Consider the following 22714-nt stretch of genomic DNA (forward strand, 5'->3'; position numbering starts at 1 on the left):
GTAGTAGGGTTATACAAGGGCTGTTTAACCCTTGAGTAACCCTGGGTGGCTGGGTTCGGATGACATGCTGCAACATCGGGCGTTGCGCACTCATAATGGCGACCGCATGTGCCTGGATGTGCAGTGACTTAAATAACCCACGGTGAGGCCCGCCTTTCATGCGAATGGACTGAGTGTCACAGTAGCTGGGAGGAAATGAATTTCCCCAACAACAATATATTGTTCCCTGTTGCAAGGCGAGCTGGTTCGGGCTGGCTTGGTCTTGAATTAGGACCCATTAGCTTTACAAAAGATCTGCTCCTGGTAAAGAAGAAAACTCCTAGAACTGTTTAAAGAACTGGTGATTTAAACAGTAAGGAGCTGAGATAATGTGAGTACTCCTGGTAAGGAGCTATGTCATCCTGGCAGTGACTTGCGGGGCTCCGCAGGTCGCTTTTTTCAAACAGCTGTGGAAAGGTTGAGAAACCTTTTTTCCCCCCTCTGGAAAATAAAGGGGAAGCCTGCAGTACCATCTGGATGAAATCTTAGAAGAACAGCTGCCTTTGTGGAAGATGCAAAGGGGCTCAAAACTAAGGTCAGTTACTGGAGATAAACACCTACTGAAATGCTGTTTTGAAACTCTTAATTAATTAAGAGAATATAAGGATGGGCGTGCTCCACTCTTAGATTAGTATTTGGAAACTAAAGCTACCAGCAAGCACCACTTGCACAGCAAAAAGCAAAAGTATGGCAGTTGTATAAATCTAACCTGAATTAAAATCAAGGAGTTGCAGACTTTTACAAAGTGAATTTAGCTCAAGAGGCCCTTTCAAAAGAAGAAAAAAGAAAGAGTACTGAGACTATCTGCATTTTTCAATAAGTATTACAGTCTACCCCTTCATGGATCACTGCCTTGTTGTGGCGAAGGGGCTTGCGTAACTCAGTGAAGCCATAAGCTATGCCGTGCAGGGCCACCCAAGACGGACAGGTCATGGCAGAGAGTTCTGACAAAATGTGGTCCACTGGAGAAGGAAATGGCAACCCACTCCAGTATTCTTGCCAAGAAAACCCCATGGAACGTAACCCCAAGGCTAAAAGAGATGTCGCCGGAAGATGAGCCCCTCAGGTCGGAAGGTGTCCAATATACTACTGGGGAAGAGCAGAGGGTATTTCCAAGTAGCGCCAGAAAGAATGAAGCAGCTGGGCCAAAGCCGAAAGGACACTCAGCTGTGGATGTGTCTGGTGGTGAAAAGAAAATCTGATGCTGTAAAGAACAATATTATTTAGGAACCTGGAATGTTAGATCAATGAATCAAGGTAAGCTGGAGGTGGTCAAACATGAGATGGCAAGATTGAACATCGACATCTTGGGAATCAGCGAACTAAAATGGACAGGCATGGGCGAATTTAATTCAGGTGACCATCATATCTACTATTGTGGGCAAGAATCCCTTAGAAGAAATGGAGTAGCACTCATAGTCAACAAAAAGGTGGGAAAAGCAGTACTGGGGTACAATCTCAAAAATGATAGAATGATCTCAGTACGAATCCAAGGCAAACCATTCAACATCACAGTAATTCAACTCTATGCCCCAACCACTGAGGCCGAAGAAGCTGAGGTTGATCGGTTCTATGAAGACCTCCAACACCTTCTAGAACTAACACCAAAAAAAGATGTCCTCTTCATCATAGGGGACTGGAATGCTAAAGTAGGAAGTCAAGAAATCACCGGGATAACAGGCAGGCATGGCCTTGGTGTACAAAATGAAGCAGGACAAAAGCTAATAGAGTTTTGCCAAGAGAACACGCTGATCATAGCAAACACTCTTTTCCAACAGCACAAGAGATGACTGTACACATGGACATCACCAGATGGTCAATATCGAAATCAGATTGATTATGTCCTTTGCAGCCAAAGATGGAGAAGCTCCATACAGTCAGTCAAAACAAGACCTGGAGCTGACTGTGGCTCAGATCATGAGCTGCTTCTTGCAAAATTTCGGCTGAAATCGAAGAACGTAGGGAAAACCACTAAACCATTCAGGTATGACCTAAATCATATCCCTGATGAATATACAGTGGAGGTGAGGAATAGATTTCAGGGATTAGACCTGATAGACAGAGTGCCTGAGGAACTATGGACGGAGGTCCGTAACATTGTTCAGGAGGCAGCAACTCAATCCATCCCAAAGAAAAAGAAATGCAAGAAAGCCAAGTGGCTGTCTGATGAGGCTTTACAAGTAGCTGAGGAAAGAAGGGAAGCGAAAAGCAAGGGAGAAAGGGGAAGATATATGCAACTGAATGCAGAGTTCCAGAGAATAGCAAGGAGAGACAAGAAGGCCTTCTTAAATGAACAATGCAAAGAAATCGAGGAAAACAACAGAATGGGAAAGACTAGAGATCTCTTCAAGAAAATTGGAAACCTCAAGGGAACGTTTTGTGCAAAGACGGGAATGATAAAGGACAAAGAAGGCAGGGACCTCACAGAAGCAGATGAGATTAAGAAGAGGTGGAAAGAATACACAGAAGAACTATACAGGAAAGATCTTAATGTCCTTGATAGCCATGATAGTAATGTCCTTGATAGACATGATAGTGCGGTCACTGAACTTGAGCCGGACATCCTCGAGAGTGAAGTCAAGTGGGCCTTAGGAAGCATTACTAACAACAAAGCTAGTGGAGATGACAGTATTCCAGCTGAGCTATTTAAGATCCTAAAAGATGATGCTGTTAAAGTGCTGCATTCAATATGCCAACAAATTTGGAACACTCAACAATGGCCACAAGACTGGAAAAGGTCAGTTTACATTCCAATTCCAAAGAAGGGCAACACCAAAGAGTGTTCAAACTACCGCACAATTGCGCTCATTTCACATGCCAGCAAGGTGATGCTCAAAATCCTACAAGCTAGGCTTCAGCAGTATGCGAACCGAGAACTACCGGAAGTACAAGCTGGGTTTCGAAGAGGCAGAGGAACTAGAGATCAAATCGCCAACATTCGCTGCATCATGGAGAAAGCAAGAGAATTCCAGAAAAACGTCTATTTCTGCTTCATTGACTATGCTAAAGCCTTTGATTGTGTGGATCACAACAAACTCTGGCAAATTCTGAAAGTGATGGGAGTACCAGACCACCTTTCCTGTCTCCTGAGAAACCTGTATGAGGGTCAAGAAGCAACAGTAAGAACCGGACGTGGAACAACCGAGTGGTTCCAAATTGGGAAAGGAGTACGACAAGGCTGCATATTGTCACCCTGCTTATTTAACTTATATGCAGAGTACATCATGAGAAATGCTGGGTTGGATGAATCAGAGGTCGGAATTAAGATTGCTGGGAGAATTATCAACAACCTCCGATATGCAGACGATATCACCCTAATGGCAGAAAGTGAAGAGGATCTCAAGAGCCTCTAGTTGAGGGTGAAAGAGGAGAGTGCAAAAGCTGGTTTGAAACTCAACATTAAAAAAACTAAGATCATGGCATCTGGCCCTATCACTTCCTGGCATATAGAAGGGGAAGAAATGGAAGCAGTGACAGATTTTACTTTCTTGGGCTCCAAGATCACCGCAGACAGTGACTGTAGCCATGAAATTAAAAGACGCTTGCTCCTTGGGAGGAAAGCTATGGCAAACCTAGACAGTATAGTAAGAAGCAGAGACATCACCTTGCCGACAAAGGTTCGTATAATCAAAGCTATGGTTTTCCCAGTAGTAATGTATGGCTGTGAGAGCTGGACTATAAGGAAGGCTGAGCGCTGAAGAATTGATGCTTTCGAACTGTGGTGCTGGAGAAGACTCTTACGAGTCCCCTGGACTGCAAGGAGGTCAAATCAGTCCATCCTCAAGGAAATCAACCCTGAGTGCTCATTGGAAGGACAGATGCTGAAGCTGAAGCTGAAATATTTTGGCCACCTAATGCGAAGAGAAAACTCTGGAAAAGACCCTGATGCTGGGAAAGACTGAAGGCAAAAGGAGAAGGGGATGGCAGAGGATGAGATGGCTAGATAGCATCACCGATGCAATGAATATGAACCTGAGCACACTCCGGGAGAGTGCGCAGGACAGGAAGGCCTGGTGTGCTATGGTCCATGGGGTCACGAAGAGTCGGACACGACTGAACGACTGAACAACAATAACAACAACAATTACAGTCTAATTAGCTTTCTATTTCTTTAAATCATTGTTTGAAGGTTTTAATGTTTGAATTTATATGGCTGAAAGCTGTTTTTGTCCAGTTGCTTTTTTCGTCTGCATGACCTTGAGAAAGTGATGAAGTCAAAATAAATAAATCTTTGGCAGAAAACCTGGAATAGGCTGGAATAATATCAACTTGTGGGCTGACTAAAGAAGGAGTATTGCTGACACCTGTTGGATGTTAAAACATCAGCAGCTTATGAAAATTCTTCTTTTCATGTTCTTTTTATTTAATCTCTTTTTCTCCTTTTGATACTGAGAGAGATTTCTTTTGGCATTGGAGGATCAATAACTTACTGGATATCCAGACAGATTAATTTATAAAGGAAGTAATGAAGAAGATAATTGAATGAGTGCGATGCATTTGGATAAACCAGCAAAGGATATCGGAACAACCCGTAGTAGAGCGAATACCTGGGAGATGCCTACAGAACAATTAAGTAGAAATACCTAATCCAGGAAAGGCTCTCTAAAAGAGACTCTGACAGGAGCTACAAAATTATTGGTGAAAGCAACATCTATAAGCAAGGAAGGGGTACCTGAGCAGAAGCAAGATTTACAAAAGATGGCCTTGGGTGAACAAACACAGAATATTATAGATGCTATACGCAAAAAGATGGAGGCTTTTGAACTACGCATAGAACAAAGGATGGGCACTTTTGAACAACGTATAGAACAAAGGATGGGCACCTTTGAACAATGTACAGAAAAATGGATGGAAAGGCAAGTACTGGAAGTAAAGGAGGAGATTAAAGACACGAAGGAAGAATTGAGACAAGAATTAGATGATGCATTAAATCAAAGAACAGAAGAATTTAAAATAATGACAAACAGAGTGGAAGTACTGGAAAATAATGCCGAAACTGTAACTACAGAGTTAGAATGTGAGCAGGATGCCTTAGCTTGGTTTGAGCTTAAAGACAAGGAACGGTTGTTACGTTTTAGAGGGGTCGCAGAAAGCTATGGCAGCGCAGAACCTGACCTCAGAACGGAATTGGTAAAGACTATAGCAGCCTTTTTGAGTAAAGAAGAGAAAAACATGGAAATGGAAATAGATTGAGCTTATAGACTGAATTCGACATATGCAAAAACAAAAGGTCTACCCAGAGATATTATTGTCCATTTTGTAAAGAAAACTACAAGGGATTCAATTCTCCAGAAGCACTATAAAACTAAATTGAAGAAGATGGGCAAAGAGATTATCGTCATGAAAGAAATTCCTGGACGGTTTCTGAGGAAAAGGAGAGATTATGCATTTTTAACAACAATCCTGAAACAAAAAGATCATGTTTAGGTGGGAATTCCCAGAAGGCGTGGTCTTCTCTTAAAGAGAACAGAGATTTAAGCTGAACTCAGTTCAAAAAGCAAGAGAGCTCCTTCCAACTTATGGAAAAGATTGGACAGACCTACAACCTGATGCAGAAGGACAGCACTCAGGGTGCAACAGGTGGACATTAAGAATGTATTATTATTAAATTATTATTATTAAATTAATTAATTGCCCATCTGGCTGGTCACCCAGCCACTCTGGGTGATGTACAACATACAATAAAACAGTTTAAAACAATAAAATTCTACAGTAAAAACATTTTCTAAAATACCCTAATCCACCCCAAATGCCTGCCTGAACAACCACGTTTTTAATGCACGACGGAAGCTCATTAAAGAGGGGGCATGGTGGAGTTCCCTAGGGAGGGAGTTCCACAGAGTGGGGGCCACCACAGAAAAGGCCCTCTCCCTCATCCCCACCAGTCTAGCTGTCCTGGCTGATGGGACAGAGAGAAGGCCATCCGAGGCTGATCTTGTTAAACGGCCTGTCTGGTGCTGCTGGAGGCGCTCCTTAAGATAGGCTGGGCCGGAACCATATAGGGTTTTAAAGGTCAAAACCAACACCTTGAATTTGGCCCGGAAAACAACTGGTAACCAGTGCAACTCCACCAGTGCAACTATCAGATGGAGTTGATACAGCGCTGTCCGGCTCACAGCTGACACCTGAGCCTCCATGGACAGCTGGGAGTCCAAAATGACCCCCAGGCTGCGGACCTGGTCTTTCAAGGGTAGGCATACCCCATTCACCAGGTCGACATCCCCCAGCCTCCTCTTGTCTCCCACCAAAAGTACCTCAGTCTTGTCAGGGTTTAGCTTCGGCTTATTCCTCCCCATCCAGCCACTCACCATCTCCAGACATTTGGACAGGGATTCTATGGCCAACCTTGGTGAAGATTTGAATGAGAGGTAGAGCTGCGTGTCATCCGCATATTGATGACACCGCACCCCAAACCTCCTGATGATAGCCCCCAGTGGCTTCACATAGATATTAAATAGCATCGGGGAGAGGATGGAACCCTGTGGCACCCCACAAGTGAGTGGCCATGGGTCTGAAACCTCCTCTCCCAGTCCTACCCTCCGGTACCTGCTGGAGAGGAAGGACTGGAACCACCGCAATACGGTGTCTCCAATGCCCAACCCCTCCAGGCGGTCCAGGAGGATACCATGGTCAATGGTATCAAAAGCCGCTGAGAAGTCGAGGAGAACAAGGAAGGAGCATTCACCCCTATCCAGAGCCCTCCTCATTTCATCTACCAAGACGACCAAGGCTGTTTCTGTCCCATGCCCAAGCCTGAAGCCCGACTGAAATTGGTCTAGATAATCAGTTTCTTCCAAGTGTGCCTTCAACTGCATCGCCACCACCTGCTCAATCACCTTGCCCCAAAATGGCAGATTTGTGACTGGGTGAAAGTTGTTCAAAACTTGAGGAACCAAGGATAAGTGCGGTCTTATCACTGTCTCCTTGAGGGATGATGTACCTTAATGTACCTTAATCTTATATTTTTTAAAAAATGGATTATAAATTTTTAACTTGGAACATTAATGGGGTGAATGCTCCTCTAAAGAGAAAGAAAATATTTTAGTATTTACAAAAATTAAAACAAGATATAATATGCTTACAAGAAACTCATATTAAGAAAGAAGATACCAAATATTTAATTAATTAAAAATTAGGTGAAGAGTTTATAACTGCAAGCCAAAAAAAGAAAAATGGAGTAGTTTTATATATTAAGCCACATTTTGGACTGGAATTGGTATCGTCAGATGAACAAGGTCGTTTTGTGGGAGTTAAAATTACACGGAATGGTGTATCAATGTTGATTTTAGGGGTTTATGCAGCTAATGACCACAAAGCGGAATTTTATGAGGATCAAACTCGTGGATCTAGCTTTGACAGCTGGTGTTTAATGGGAGATTGGAATGGGGTGATTGCACCTCAAATTGATAGAGTATTGGAGAAAAAAAATAAAGGGTAATCAAGGGAAATTACCTAAAAGTTTTTTTGAATTGATAGACAACTTTGCTTCAGTAGATGTATGGAGAGATAAATATGGAAACTCAAAAGTATATACATATTTTTCAGAAAGACATAAATCTTTTTCAAGGATTGATATGATTTTGACAACTAAAGAGCTTGCTACAAATATTGGCAAAATACAAGTTCTATCAAGACCATTTTCGGACCATAACCCTATATCTATGTCATATGTGAAAAGAAGCACTACTTTTAGATGGAGATTGAATGAAATGGTATTTCAAAATAAAAGTATTGTGGATGACACTAAAAAGAATTTGAGAGAATTTTTTGAATTGAATCTGGATACGGGAACAAATATCTGAACAGTATGGGATGCAAGTAAGGCCTATATGAGAGCTTATTTTATATATTTTATACAACAAAACATGCAACTGAAAAAGAAAAGAGAAGAGAAGGTACAAAATATTCTAAAACAGATAAAGGAGAAAGAAGAATTCCTAAAGGAAAAACCGGGAAAGGCAATTGTCCTCCAACAGATTAAATTACTCCAACAACAATTGTCAATGTAACAGGTCAGGATATGCAAAAAAATTAAACTTTGTAAAACAAAGAAATCTTGAATTTGCTAATAAACCAGAAAGATGGTTGGCTTAGAAAGGAAAAAGAAAACAATTGTGAAAATAAGTGAAAGTGGATTAGAATTAACTGATAATGTGGCAATTCAGAAAGCCTTTTATCAATATTATTAAAATTTATATAAAGGACAGGATATCTCCCCAGAATTAATGGATAAATATATTCATAAACAAAATTTGCCAAAAATGACTAAGGAACAAAAACAAATGATGAATGGCCCAATAACAGTAAATGAAATGGTGGAAGCAATAAAAAAAATTAAATTGGGAAAAACTCCGGGACCAGATGGAATTTCAGGATTATATTAAAAGAAGTGTGAAGAAGGAATTTTACAACCATTGAAACATATGATGAACCGTATTTTAAAAAAGGGGAGATACCGGAAACATGGAAAACAGCATATATAACATTAATATCTAAAGAAGGACAGGATTTAACCTCGACAAAAAACTACAGACCAATCTCATTATTAAACAATGACTATAAGATATTTACAACAATTTTGGCAGAAAGGCTCAAGAAAATATTGCAGGAGTTTGTAGATGAGGACCAAAGTGGTTTCTTACCAAGGAGACAGATGAGAGACAATGTAAGAATGGTCTTGAATGTGGTGGAATATTTGGAAAAACACCCAGAAAAACAAGCAGCTCTGATCTTTTTAGATGCAGAGAAAGCATTTGATAATCTCAACTGGAAATTTTTAATTAAGACTTTAGAAGAACTGGACTTTGGAGAAAACTTTATAAAATGGGTGAAATCGGTATGTACCGATCAAAAGGCTCAAATCATTATAAATGGGGATTTGACTAAACCTTGTGAGATAAAAAGAGGAACAAGACAAGGTTGCCCATTGTCACTGCTACTGTTGATATTGCTTTTAGAATTATTGAACAGAGATATAAGACAAGATGATCGAATTACAGGAATAAAGATTAAAAAGGAGAAATATAAGCTGAGGGCTTTTGCAGATGACTTGGTGTTTATGTTGGAAGAACCTTTAAAGGGAATTGAAATTTTAATGAAAAAATTAAAAGAATTTGGAGGAGTGGCAGGGTTCAAAGTTAATAAACAGAAAACAAATTTTTTAACAAAGCATATGAATGTTCAAGAAAAAACAGTTGATGGATAAGACTGGCTTCCAAATTGAAAACAAAGTAAAATATTTGGGAGTCCTTTTGACAAATATGAATTGTATGCTTTTTCAAAATAACTATGTAAAAGTGTGGAATGTAATTAAACAAGACCTATTAAAATGGGGAAAATTACAACTATCACTTTTGGGAAGAATTGCAACAACCAAAATGAATGTATTACCTAGAATGTTATTTTTGTTTCAAATGATACCCTTTATTACATCGGATTTATCTTTTAAGCAGTGGCAGAGAGATATAATGAAGTTTATATGGCAAGCAAAAAAACCAAGAGTTAAAATAAAAAAAAATTACAAGATGCAAAGGAAAGAGGTGGCTTGGGATTACCAGATTTTAAAGCCTATTTTTCTGCCTGCTGCTTGATGTGGATGAAGGAATGGGTGATGTGGAAAAATAGAAGACTTTTAGAACTAGAAGGACATGAATTGAGATATGGGTGGCATGGTTATTTGTGGTATGATAAAAGAAAAGTGAATGTAGATTTTAAATAATCATTATATAAGAAGGGCTGTATTAAGAATTCGGAATAAATATAAATTAAGATTCTATAAAAAAACCCCACTTTGGATATCTTCACAAGAAGCAATGCACAGAAGAGAATTTGATAGCATGCATAAATGGATAAGATATAATGATTTAATAGAATTGTCACAAGGGGAATATAAGTTAAAATCAAGGGAAAGCTTATTGGAAGAAGATCATGTATGTCAGTGGTTTTCATATTTGCAAGTTAAAGAAAGGTTTAAAATAGATGAGAAAAATGGTGGATTTGAACATATGTTGTGTAAGGGGAGCCAAAGGTAAGATATCTTACTATCTTAAGAGATATTTTAGTGTACGTGTATTATGTGTTTATGTTGTTGTTGTGTCTTGTTTTTTTAAAAAAATAAAAATAAAATAAAAAAATTAAACAGTAAGGAGCTGATTACTCATTTACTTGTAGCTGCCAGATCCACAATAGCTAGGTTCTGGAAGGGATTCACCTTCCAGGGATTAGATTATTGGCATGCCATGGACTGGCGAACTGCCATAATGGAAAAAATATTGCACAAGTTGAGGGTGGCCAGGGGTCAAAGCAAACACGATCCATTCCATGCGATATGGTTTGACTTTATTGCATATACGAACAGAACAGAACATCAATATTTGATTCCCTCACACTATAAAACGCTATGACTTTTATAAGGAAGAAAATAGATGAAGAGTAATCCTGAGTCTGTCTGATAAAACATCTAGTAGCACCAACAAAAATTAGCTGTGACCTCTGTATACCCATTAAAATCTAACTGTATGGTAAGAAGATGTAATCCTGATGGAAATTGCTTTATTTTCATTTCATTTCATTTCATTTTATTTTGGTTTGGTTTTATTTTCTTTTGTTAATATTACTGAAATTCAATAAAAATTTGTATACAACGCCCCCCTCCTAGAACTGGTTTGTTGAAATTTATTGATTTGTTTATTTATTACATTTCTGTACCGCCCAATAGCCGAAGCTCTCTGGACAGTTCACACAACTAAAACTGTTATAAAACACAATATAAAAATTGAAAGTTTAAAGCTATGGTATAACAGTACAAACCAAAATAAAACCTAGCAGCAATGGAGGCATTTAAAACATGATAACAGTTTTAAAACAACAGAGCTAAAAGACTAAAATGCCTAGGAAAATAAGGAGGCTCTGGGAAACGCACAGCTTAGGTGCCAGGCGAGCCCCCCTGGGAAGCTCATTCCACAACTGGGAAGGGATCAACACAGCTGCCTGAATTTTTGGGCTCTCCTTGGGGGTGTGGCTATAGGGATTGTCATGATGAACACCTGCCCTTCAAAATTTACCAGTACACCACTGACTCCAACCCTTTTCCCAGCTGCCATTCCTTTTTAACCACTCTTCCCACCTTCCATTCCCCCAACAACTGTTGCCATGACTCCCTTCTTGCCAATGTGCCATTTTCCTGGCTCATCTATCACATGCCACAACTGCGTGATAAATCGCTTGCCTGGTGCAACGTTTTTAGATGTCATGCACCATCTAATAAGCTTTGTAGATAGCGCTGGGGTGGAGTCAGTGGTCATGCTGCATTTCAGTACCGTTGCCATGGGGAAATCTAGTCGTGAGGTCCTAGAAGTCACATTTAGGTTGCTAGGTAGGAGGCGGAAATCCAGGACCACCAAGGTGTCTTTCTCTGAAATGCTACCTGTTCCATGCACAGAGCCAGCAAGACAGGTGAAGGTGAGAAGTCTCAATCTGCGGATGTGATGGTGGTGAAGGAGTTCAAATTTGTTAGGCATTGGTGAATATTTTGGGACAAGCCAGGCCTGTACAAGGGGGATGGGCTCCACTTGAACCAGAATGGAACCAGAGTGTGGGTGCTTAACATAAAAACGGTGCCAGAGCATTAAGAGCATCTCTACACCAGCCTAAAATCCTGCATTTAAAATGGGGCTTCTGTTTTAAAGGCAGGATCACAACTGACTCCCTTTACACGTGCCTCCTTTCCCATCTCCCCTTCCCCCCTCCCCCCTTCCCCCCTCCTTCTCCCTGTAGCTGAAACTTCCATTCTCTTTCATTGATCTCGTTTCTCTTCTTGCCACCTTAACTCTTTTCATGGAGGAAACTCAAGCGCAACACAACGGGGTAATTTGATAGCTCATTATCTGCGATCTATTTAAAAACGGAACAAAGGGCATTTAGTGCAGGAGACGCCCTGGAGGGTCACGGCAGGATGATGGAGTCATGTAAAGAGCCCACAAACGTCCGTGAAGGAGCAATCTCAATCACAGGATTAAAGCTCCGTGTGAAGGAGCCCGTAAACTGAACCCTGGGGAAAAGCTGACAGGAGCTCGGAAGCATCCCATTCACACTGAATCACCCCTAGGGGATGGAGATGAAAACGTTTATGATTGCCCAAATTGGGATGGGATGAATATTGGCCATGAGCGTACAATAAAACATGATAGCTCGTCAATGAGGCCTAAGGGCTATAGAGGAAAATGCACATGCCAGGGATATCTGGAGAGGATACCATGTATAGGGCTTTCTGTGTGGATGCCAGAAACCTCTGTGCTAAGATAGGAGAATTGGACAGCTTAGTTTTAAGGGAATGATACAGCGGGAATGATGAGGAAATGACTATATCTGGGTACAAACTCTATAAGAAGGACAGGGAACGGGTCCTGGAGCTGGTGTCACTCAAAGAGGGCATAACGTAAAGCAAAGTAGAAACCTTAAACGGGGCATCCTCCATACAATTACTGTGAGTGACAATACCAGGTTCCAAAAGTAATTCAGGACTGGGGATATGTCATTTTTCCACTGAGTAAAAGGCTAAGGGTGATCTTCAGATGGAGAATGAAATCGGGGAGGCATCCAAATCTGAAAGTGTTGTAGCAATGAATGACTTCAATTACCCTCACACTGATTGGATAAAATCACATTCTAGTAATGATAAAGATGTAACATTTCTCTATACCTTAAATGACTCTGCCCTAGAACAATTGGGGCAGAGTTCAACGGGACACTTGCGCCTCCACCGAATCTTTGACAGCCCGTGAATTCCCATCTGCAAATGGCACCACCTCTTGTGGAAGGAAGATTTAGCCCTTCTAAGGCCACTGGAATCCAGCAAAACTGCTCGTCTCTGGAAAGGGGCAGGGTGGTGGAGCTCACATCAGGGAGTTCCACTAAAGAGTTTCAGAGGAAGGCCAGGATCTCTGCTCCATCATCCCAGAGTGCAGGACACGGAATCATGGGCTCAAGTGACAGGAAGCCAGATTCCGGCTGAACACCAGGAAAAACGTCCTGACTGTTAGAGCAATATGACAGTGGAACCAGTTACCTAGGGAGGTAGTGGGCTCTCCCACACTGGAGGGATTCAAGATGAAGATGGACAGCCATCTGTCAGGGATGCTCTGACTTGGATTCCTGCACTGAGCAGGGGTTTGGACTTGATGGCCTTGTAGGCCCCTCCCAACCCTCCTATGATTCTATGATCAACTGCCCCAATTGAGAAGTGAGCATTTTCACATTTCAGGGCTTCCTCTGCAAAGCACATCTCTGCTGTGTACGCGTTGTGTCCCGCTTGTACAATGGATTTGGTGAGACCCACACAACAACGTTGGCGGCCCACAAGAGAATAATTGGGGACAGAAGCGCCCCATGGGATTCCGCCCTTGTGGAACTGACCAAAGGGGGGGGGGCGACCCTTGATTTAATCCGATGTGGTGCCACCAGGACCTTGTGTATGACGCGTGTTGTTGAACCAACTGGAAACAGTGATTACAGTGGCATTGGATGCAATTTATATTTAAGTGTAAAATCGCTGCGGGAGTCTCACACAGTCACCTTTGATTTCAAATGGGAAACCTCTAAAGTGAGAGAAGGTTGAAAGGGGGAGTCCATAGAGTTACCTCTCACCAAAATCCTTGGAGGTTACTGAAAACCAGAATGATAGAAACTCAACTAAAATGTATATTGCTGATCAGGAAAGGTAGCACCAAGTGCAAGAGGTCACGAGCTTGGTTAACAAGTTGTGCCAAGGAAACTGTTAGAGAAAAAGAGGCTTCCTTCATAAAATGGCCATCTTGTCCAAATGAGGAGAACATAAAGGAAAACAAACTTGTACAAAGGAGGTGAAAAACAGACAATGAGTGATGCAAAAAAGAATTCTGAGGAGCATATTGCTAATAGCACCAGAGCCAGAAATAAAGAATTCTTTAAATATACCACCACCTTCAGAGGCATATTTGCTGGTGACCCAAGAAAGGGCCTTTTTGGTGGCTGCTCCCAGGTTGTGGAACTCCCTCCCAAAGGAGGCTGGGGTGGCTCCTTCTCTCTTGTCCTTGCGTTGACAGGCAAAGACCACTTTATTCAAGTAGGCCTTTGGCTTGTAAATGGGTTGCTTGGGTTGGGTGCTGTTTTTTATTTTTTTATTCTGCAATTGTTCTCTTTTCTTGAGTTTTAAAGTATCATTTTATTGTTTTAATCCATTTTAAGTCTGACTAAGCTGCCTTGAGTACCATATTTTGGTAGACAGGCAGGGTACAAATCAAACAAACAAAGACATTGTGTGTGCATTCATGTATATCAGGGATGGGGAAGGTGTGGCAATCCAGATGTTGGACTAGAAAACCCACCATTCCTCACCATTAGCTATGCTTTCAAGGGAGGATGAACTCACAGCTCAGCAATATCTGGAAGGCCACAATTTCCCCAGCACTGGTACACATCCTCAAAGATTTTCTTGATCCTGGCTCTTTTTTGTGCATGTTTCTTTAATAAAGGTGAGACCAAGCTCACCTTCTCCCCCTCACTGACCCATGGCAGAAGATGGAACCATGTCCGTGAGCTCTTGCAAGTACGTTTTTCTCCAGCTCCGCATCTGTGCCTCAAGCCACGCAGAGCCCATGAAGTTGCCGAGGTGACCCTTCCCCTTGGAATTATCAAAAGCATAGTGATTTATTTTAATGTTTGCCAATGCTCAAGAGAGCTTACTGGAGACTGCCTTTGAGACCAATAAAATCAACACCAGAATCAAGGGCAATGTCAGGAAATCTCTCGCACAGTGCCTCAAAGCTTGGTGCATAAAATAGGTTCTGAGCAATTGAGCTAAGATCTAGGGCAGGTTGGATGACCATGACTGTGGTGCAGATTAGTATAACTCCCTGTCCCCTTCCCAGTCAGAACGTACTGTATTTGCAAAGACACTGCAGCTGTGGTCTTGCAAGTTTCTTTATGTCTTCTAATTAGCTGTCTATGGAGGTGAAAGGAGCAGTCACAAGGGAGTTCTAGGAAGCAGGTTGGCCCAGAATGATATCAGTGCTGCTGGTCTTGCTGCTGCTGCTGCTGCCCCGTGCAGCCCAGGAGATGCAGAAGGCAAAATGTCCCTGGAATCTGATCGGAGGTCAAACTGGAGCATCGAACTATTACCGGCCAGGAGACTACCTCATTGGCGGAGTCATATCTTCACAGTATTTTCAAAAACAACAGCCATACGTCTTTTCCAAGACCCCGTTAAACAGGGTTGATCCGTAAGTAATGCTGATTTAGTGCTGCCCAACCTCCATTCCCATTGTCCCCATTTACTGGACCATGCCCACATTTCCTGGTGCCCCTGGTCACCTCGAGTCATTCGCTCTCCCTCCTTTCCCCGGTTGTGCCTTTTGAAGGAGAATTCGGACTTCGTGAACATGAAGGGAACACTTTGTTCAGCATGGTCACATATGGCTGGATAACCAGGGTTTCCTGGCATAGTTTGAACCAAAATAACAAGCACCCTGGCTGACAGGAAGCTCTGGCGTGGGCTGGTCCATGAAGTCACGAAGAGTCGGAAAGCGACTGAACGAATAAACAACAACAACAACAACAACCACCCTCTTGGCTTTGAAAGAAAGTCAAGACACAGGCTGGCGCCAGGGTGGCTTTTTCTGGCTGGTGGTCTAAACACAGACATCCCACAGCTTCCCCCTCCATCCCCAGCATAGCTGTTTGCTATGAGGCAGCAAATGTACTTGGGTGTATCTGACTTGCAGCTATTCTTCAGTAAGTAGAGTGAATCTCCAGGCAGGGCTGTGAAATCCCCTGCCTGAAAACCCAGAGGGCTGCTGGCACTCAGAAAGTGTCGGCAATTCTGGGCTAGATGCACCAACAGTGTGGCTCAGTCTGAGGCTGCTTCCCGTGTTCCCAAATCCATTGTGCAATTCAGCGTTGGGGGAAAGGTGGGGCAGGGTGAATGTGCAACCTGTGTTCTTTGGCAGCACAAACTGGGTGTTAGTTACCACTGTTTTCCTTGGATGGGTTGGAGCGCCAGTTATTTTTTTAGTTTCCCCAGTCCCTCTGTGACATCACCTCCTGGGAGGTATCTGGAGAACTGATGTCCCATGCCTGACTTTCCCATTGCAGTGAGGCTGAAGGAAGAATGGAGAAAACCCCAGGGAGAAAAACAAGTGATCAGGCAACTCTCTTTCTGCAGTGAAAAGAAGGTCTCTCCTTTACAGCTGGGTGCAATGATAATTTGAGATAACAGTTTTCAACTGGAGATGCACTTATCCCCCCTTCCCACCAAAAAACAAAGTAGTTCACACAGATTCAAAATGGAAATCTATACTACCCTAACACAAGTGCAGTGCAGCTTGGGACTCAATTTGGCTCAAAGGGCTTGTACTTTGGACTCTGTATATAATATAATTATATTATTTGTATAAGAACCTACAAACATAAGAGCCATGCTAAATCAGACCGGGGGTCCATCTAGTCCAGCACTCTGTTCACACAGTGGCCAACCAGCTGAACCCAGTGATTTTTTAACTTCCAATTTGTCAATAAGGCCTAGAACGTAATCTCTTGACACCACTATTTGCCTGAATTCCTCTGAATCCCTCCCAGAAAATATAAATTAAGGCACATGTATCTTGCCTACTTCTACTGCAGTGAAGACAGAAAGATTCGATTTCTCTGCGATCTTCTTGTCCTCCTTTAGTCCTCCTTGAACTGCATTATCATCCAACAATCCAATTGCCTCCCAAGCTGTTCTCCTGGTTCTGATGTATTTGAAGAATTCTTTATTTTTGGCCTTGATGTTATTAGCATTATGCACCTCAAAATTCTTTTTCTTTTTCTTTTTTTTGGGCATCCCTTATTACTTGCTTGCATTTCATTTGTGCAAGTTTGTGTTCCTTTCCATTCTGCTCATTTGGGAAAAACTTCCAGTTTCTGAAGGAAGCCTAGTTTTCTCTCGTAGCCTCTTTGACACTGCTGATTAACCATGCTGCTCATCCCTTTATTTTAAGCCTTTTGGAAGTCCAAGCAAACAAGATCTACCATATGCTCACCCCACATCCCATTACTGTGGACCTCAGCTGATTTCACTTGCACAAGTGAGATGCACACAAAGGGCCTTGTGGCCTCCTAGTGGTTTGTTGCAGTCAAGGGTTGGATGGCTGGAAGTAATGTTTATTGACTTTGGGTGCAATCCTATACATGTTTAGACAACAAGAAGTCCTACAATTCCCAGAATGCCTGAGCCAGCTGGCTGAGCACTCAGTATCAGCACAGGAGCATCCATCCATCCATCCATCCATCCATCCATCCATCCATCCATCCATCCATCCACATTTTTAAGCAGCCCAAACCACCAAACCCACTGCAACGGTTGCAGGTATTTTCCAAAGTTCATTTTTTTAAAATTATGTTGTTCTTCAAAGGCCGTTCCCCCCTTAAGGCATGTGGCATAATCTCTCCATCTTTGTTTTCACGTGCCAAATGTTTATGCCTTTACCTTGCAACATGGGCATTCTCTGTGTGCTATAGACATACAAACGGTCATGTGAGGATCGGCTCTTCTGAGGTTTATATTGCCTTAAAAGAACTTTAGATTCATAAAAGAAAGAAAGTGATGTTTTGTTTTCATTGAATGGACAATGAGAGTGAGACACGTGTATTTTTATTTTCCCGTCTTGTTTTGCAGGTTGCTACCTCCAAGGTACTGGCACATGTTATCCTTCCTATTTGCCATTCAGGAGACCAATCAGAACCCCAGCCTCTTACCCAACATCAGTCTGGGCTACAACATCTATGAGACCAGTTTTGATGGAAGAACCACTTCCTATGCCATGCTCCAGCTGCTTGCTGGAGGGGAAAGCGATATTCCCAATTACAGCTGTGGGAGAAAGAATCACCTGCTGCCCATCCTTGAAGGGGTTGAATCTGACCTCTCCGTCCTGATTTCTTCCATGTCAAGTATCTACAAACTCCCACAGGTATGAACCGGTAGGGGAGAGGAGGCCTGCTGCATAGAAATGGGAGGTGATCCCTGGCTTGAGTCACCTCCCACTCCAAAGTGCCTCTGCCTGTGGGGCTGTTTGTACTGAGGAGCGTGTGTTGGAAGTCAGTACTGGTGTAGTTGTTTTGGAAGGGGAGCCAGGACATCAAAAAGTGGGGCCAGAGGAAGACTGTCGTTAGGGCTGGCATGATCGGACAGTGGCTGAGTGCTCATGGACTCCGAAGGGCCAATTCGCCAACCCCTGCTACTTTTTCTTTTTTTTTAAAATACTTTTTATTCTATTTTTTATCTTTATAAATAAAATAAACAGTACCAACAACCTAATCAGTAACTACAATTTCCCAACAATACAGTATTCTTAGGAGGACACAGCAATAATGAAAGAGAAAAAGAAAGAAAGAAAAAAAGAAAACAGAAGGAGGAAGAAGAAAGCATGAAAAAATATATATATAAAAAGTTATTTAAAAGGATTAAATTTAAACTCCATTATACAGAAACTTCAAATCCCATTCTACTTAAAAATTATACCTATAACATTGGCAATATTACAATTCAATACAGCATAAATAATCAACCTTACATTTCAATATCATATCATCAGTCTTATAACAAGGAAGCAGGCCTACAATTCATTTCCAGTAACCATATATTCCCCTTCATGGGTCACTGCCTTGTTGTGGCGAAGGGGCTTGCGTAACTCAGTGAAGCCATAAGCTATGCCGTGCAGGGCCACCCAAGACGGACAGGTCATGGCAGAGAGTTCTGACAAAATGTGGTCCACTGGAGAAGGAAATGGCAACCCACTCCAGTATTCTTGCCAAGAAAACCCCATGGAACGTATCACAAGGCTAAAAGAGATGACGCCGGAAGATGAACCCCTCAGGTCGGAAGGTGTCCAATATGCTACTGGGGAAGAGCAGAGGGTATTTCCAAGTAGCGCCAGAAAGAGTGAAGCGGCTGGGCCAAAGCCGAAAGGACACTCAGCTGTGGATGTGTCTGGCGGTGAAAAGAAAATCCGATGCTGTAAAGAACACTATTGTTTAGGAACCTGGAATGTCAGATCAATGAATCAAGGCAAGCTGGAGGTGGTCAAACATGAGATGGCAAGACTGAACGTCGACATCTTGGGAATCAGCGAACTAAAATGGACAAGCGTGGGCGAATTTAATTCAGGTGACCATCATATCTACTATTGTGGGCAAGAATCCCTTAGAAGAAATGGAGTAGCACTCATAGTCAACAAAAGGGTGGGAAAAGCAGTACTGGGGTACAATCTCAAAAATGATAGAATGATCTTAGTACGAATCCAAGGCAAACCATTCAACATCACAGTAATTCAACTCTATGCCCCCACCACTGAGGCCAAAGAAGCTGAGGTTGATCAGTTCTATGAAGACCTACAACACCTTCTAGAACTAACACCAAAAAAAGATGTCCTCTTCATCATAGGGGATTGGAATGCTAAAGTAGGAAGTCAAGAAATCACCGGGATAACAGGCAGGCATGGCCTTGGTGTACAAAATGAAGCAGGACAAAAGCTAATAGAGTTTTGCCAATAGAACACGCTGATCATAGCAAACACTCTTTTCCAACAGCACAAGAGGCGACTGTACACATGGACATCACCAGATGGTCAATATCGAAATCAGATTGATTATGTCCTTTGCAGCCAAAGATGGAGAAGCTCTATACAGTTAGTAAAAACAAGACCTGGAGCTGACTGTGGCTCAGATCATGAGCTGCTTCTTGCAAAATTTTGGCTTAAATTGAAGAATGTAGGGAAAACCTCTAAACCATTCAGGTTTAAATCTAAACCTAAATCATATCCCTCATGAATATACAGTGGAGGTGAGGAATAGATTTCAGGGATTAGACCTGATAGACAAAGTGCCTGAGGAGCTATGGACGGAGGTCCGTAACATTGTTCAGGAGGCAGCAACGAAATCCATCCCAAAGAAAAAGAACTGCAAGAAAGCAAAGTGGCTGTCTGATGAGGCTTTACAAGTAGCTGAAGAAAGAAGGGAAGCAAAAAGCAAGTTAGAAAGGGGAAGATATATCCAACTGAATGCAGAGTTCTAGAGAATAGCAAGGAGGGACAAGAAGGCCTTCTTAAATGAACAATGCAAAGAAATCGAGGAAAACAACAGAATGGGAAAGACTAGAGATCTCTTCAAGAAAATCGGAGATCTCAAGGGAACATTTTGTGCAAAGACGGGCATGATAAAAGACAAAGAAGGCAGGGACCTAACAGAAGCAGATGAGATGAAGAAGAGGTGGAAAGAATACACAGAAGAACTATACAGGAAAGATCTGAATGTCCCAGATAGCCATGATAGTGCGGTCAGTGAACTGGAGCCAGACATCCTCAAGAGTGAGGTCAAGTGGGCCTTAGGAAGCATTAGTAACAACAAAGCTAGCGGAGATGACAGTCTTCTAGCTGAGCTATTGAAAATCCTAAAAGATGATGCTGATAAAGTGCTGCATTCGATATGCCAACACATTTGGAACACTCAGCAATGGCTGCAAGACTGGAAAAGGTCAGTTTACATTCCAATTCCAAAGAAGGGCAACGCCAAAGAGTGTTCAAACTACCGCACAATTGTGCTCATTTCACATGCCAGCAAGGTGATGCTCAAAATCCTACAAGCTAGGCTTCAGCAGTATGCAAACCAAGAACTACCGGAAGTACAAGCTGGCTTTCGAAGAGACAGAGGAACTAGAGATCAAATCGCCAACGTTCGCTGGATCATGGAGAAAGCAAGAGACTTCCAGAAAAATGTCTATTTCTGCTTCATTGACTACGCTAAAGCCTTTGATTGTGTGGATCACAACAAAATGTGGCAAATTCTTAAAGTGATGGGAGTACCAGACCACCTTACCTGTCTCCTGAGAAACCTGTACGAGGGTCAAGAAGCAACAGTAAGAACTGGACATGGAACAACCGAGTGGTTCCAAATTGGGAAAGGAGTACGACAAGGCTGCATATTGTCACCCTGCTTATTTAACTTATATGCAGAGTACATCATGAGAAACGCTGGGCTGGATGAATCACAGGTCAGAATTAAGATTGCCGGGAGAATTATCCACAACCTCCGATATGCAGATGATACCACCCTAATGGCAGAAAGCAAAGGGGATCTAAAGAGCCTCTTGTTGAGGGTGAAAGAGGAGAGTGCAAAAGCTGGTTTGAAACTCAACATTAAAAAAATGAAGATCATGGCATCTGGCCCCATCACGTCCTGGCATATAGAAGGGGAAGAAATGGAAGCAGTGACAGATTTTACTTTCTTGGGCGCCAAGATCACCGCAGACGGTGACTGTAGCCATGACATTAAAAGACGCTTGCTCCTTGGGAGGAAAGCTATGGCAAACCTAGACAGCACAGTAAGAAGCAGAGACATCACCTTGCCGACAAAGGTCCGTCTAATCAAAGCTATGGTTTAACCAGTAGTAATGTATGGCTGTGAGAGCTGGACTATAAGGAAGGCTGAGCGCCGAAGAATCGATGCTTTCGAACTGCGGTGCTGGAGAAGACTCTTACAAGTCCCCTGGACTGCAAGGAGGCCAAATCAGTCAATCCTAAAGGAAATCAACCCTGAGTGCTCATTGGAAGGACAGATACTGGAGCTGAAGCTCAAATATTTTGGCCACCTAATGCGAAGAGAAAACTCTCTGGAAAAGACCCTGATGCTGGGAAAGACTGAAGGCAAAAGGAGAAGGGGACGGCAGAGGATGAGATGGCTAGATAGCATCACCGATGCAATGAATATGAACTTGAGCACACTCCGGGAGAGAGCGCAGGACAGGAAGGCCTGGTGTGCTATGGTCCATGGGGTCACGAAGAGTCGGACACGACTGAACAACTGAACAACAACAACAATTTATTTAGTTATTTATTTCATTTCTATACCACCCAATAGCCGAAGCTCTCTGAAACAACAACAACAACAACAACCATATATTGCCCTTCAGCTAACATAATAATAATAAAGCTTAAAAGCAACCTTACAACAATCACTAATGTATTTTGTATTAGATATATAAATGAGTGTGCACATTTCTATACACTCTCAAACAGTAAATTTAAGTACAGTATATCATACCCATTTTAAAAAGAAAGGATTGAAGAGAGAAAAAAGAAAAAAGAGAGAAAGAAAAAAAATGAGAGAAGAAAAAAAGGACGGATATATATATGAGCCATTATCTCTGGCCTAGCCTGAATCTTACAGACTAAACATAGCCAGTTAACAAAACATGTTTGTAGATTCCAGTTCATGGGCTGGAATAGAAATCTCACATTTTCCATTTAGCCACGCCTCCGCCATTTCATGATTTAGAAACTTCGTCATCTGGCCTTCAGAAAAAATGCAAAATGTAGCAGGATATTTTAAGTGATATTGTAAGTTCATTTGTTTTGCCAATTTTTTTGCCTTGCTAAATTGCCTTCTATTATCAGCAACTTCTTTGCTGTAATCTGGAAATAGCATAACTTTATCTTGTTTCCAAAAAAGATTTCTGCCCTCTCTTGCCAAACGCAGCATATAATTTTTTGAGGAGATTCTTGCAAATTGGACTATAATTGTATAACCAGTCCCTTTGGCATTTGACACACGGAATGCCTGCTCAGTATCATATGAATAATCAGATGGCACAGGGAGTATCTCATGC

This window comes from Heloderma suspectum, chromosome 2, assembly GCF_057233095.1.
Source record: "Heloderma suspectum isolate Gila_16-S chromosome 2, 16-S_ref, whole genome shotgun sequence".
In the NCBI taxonomy this organism is placed as follows: domain Eukaryota; kingdom Metazoa; phylum Chordata; class Lepidosauria; order Squamata; family Helodermatidae; genus Heloderma; species Heloderma suspectum.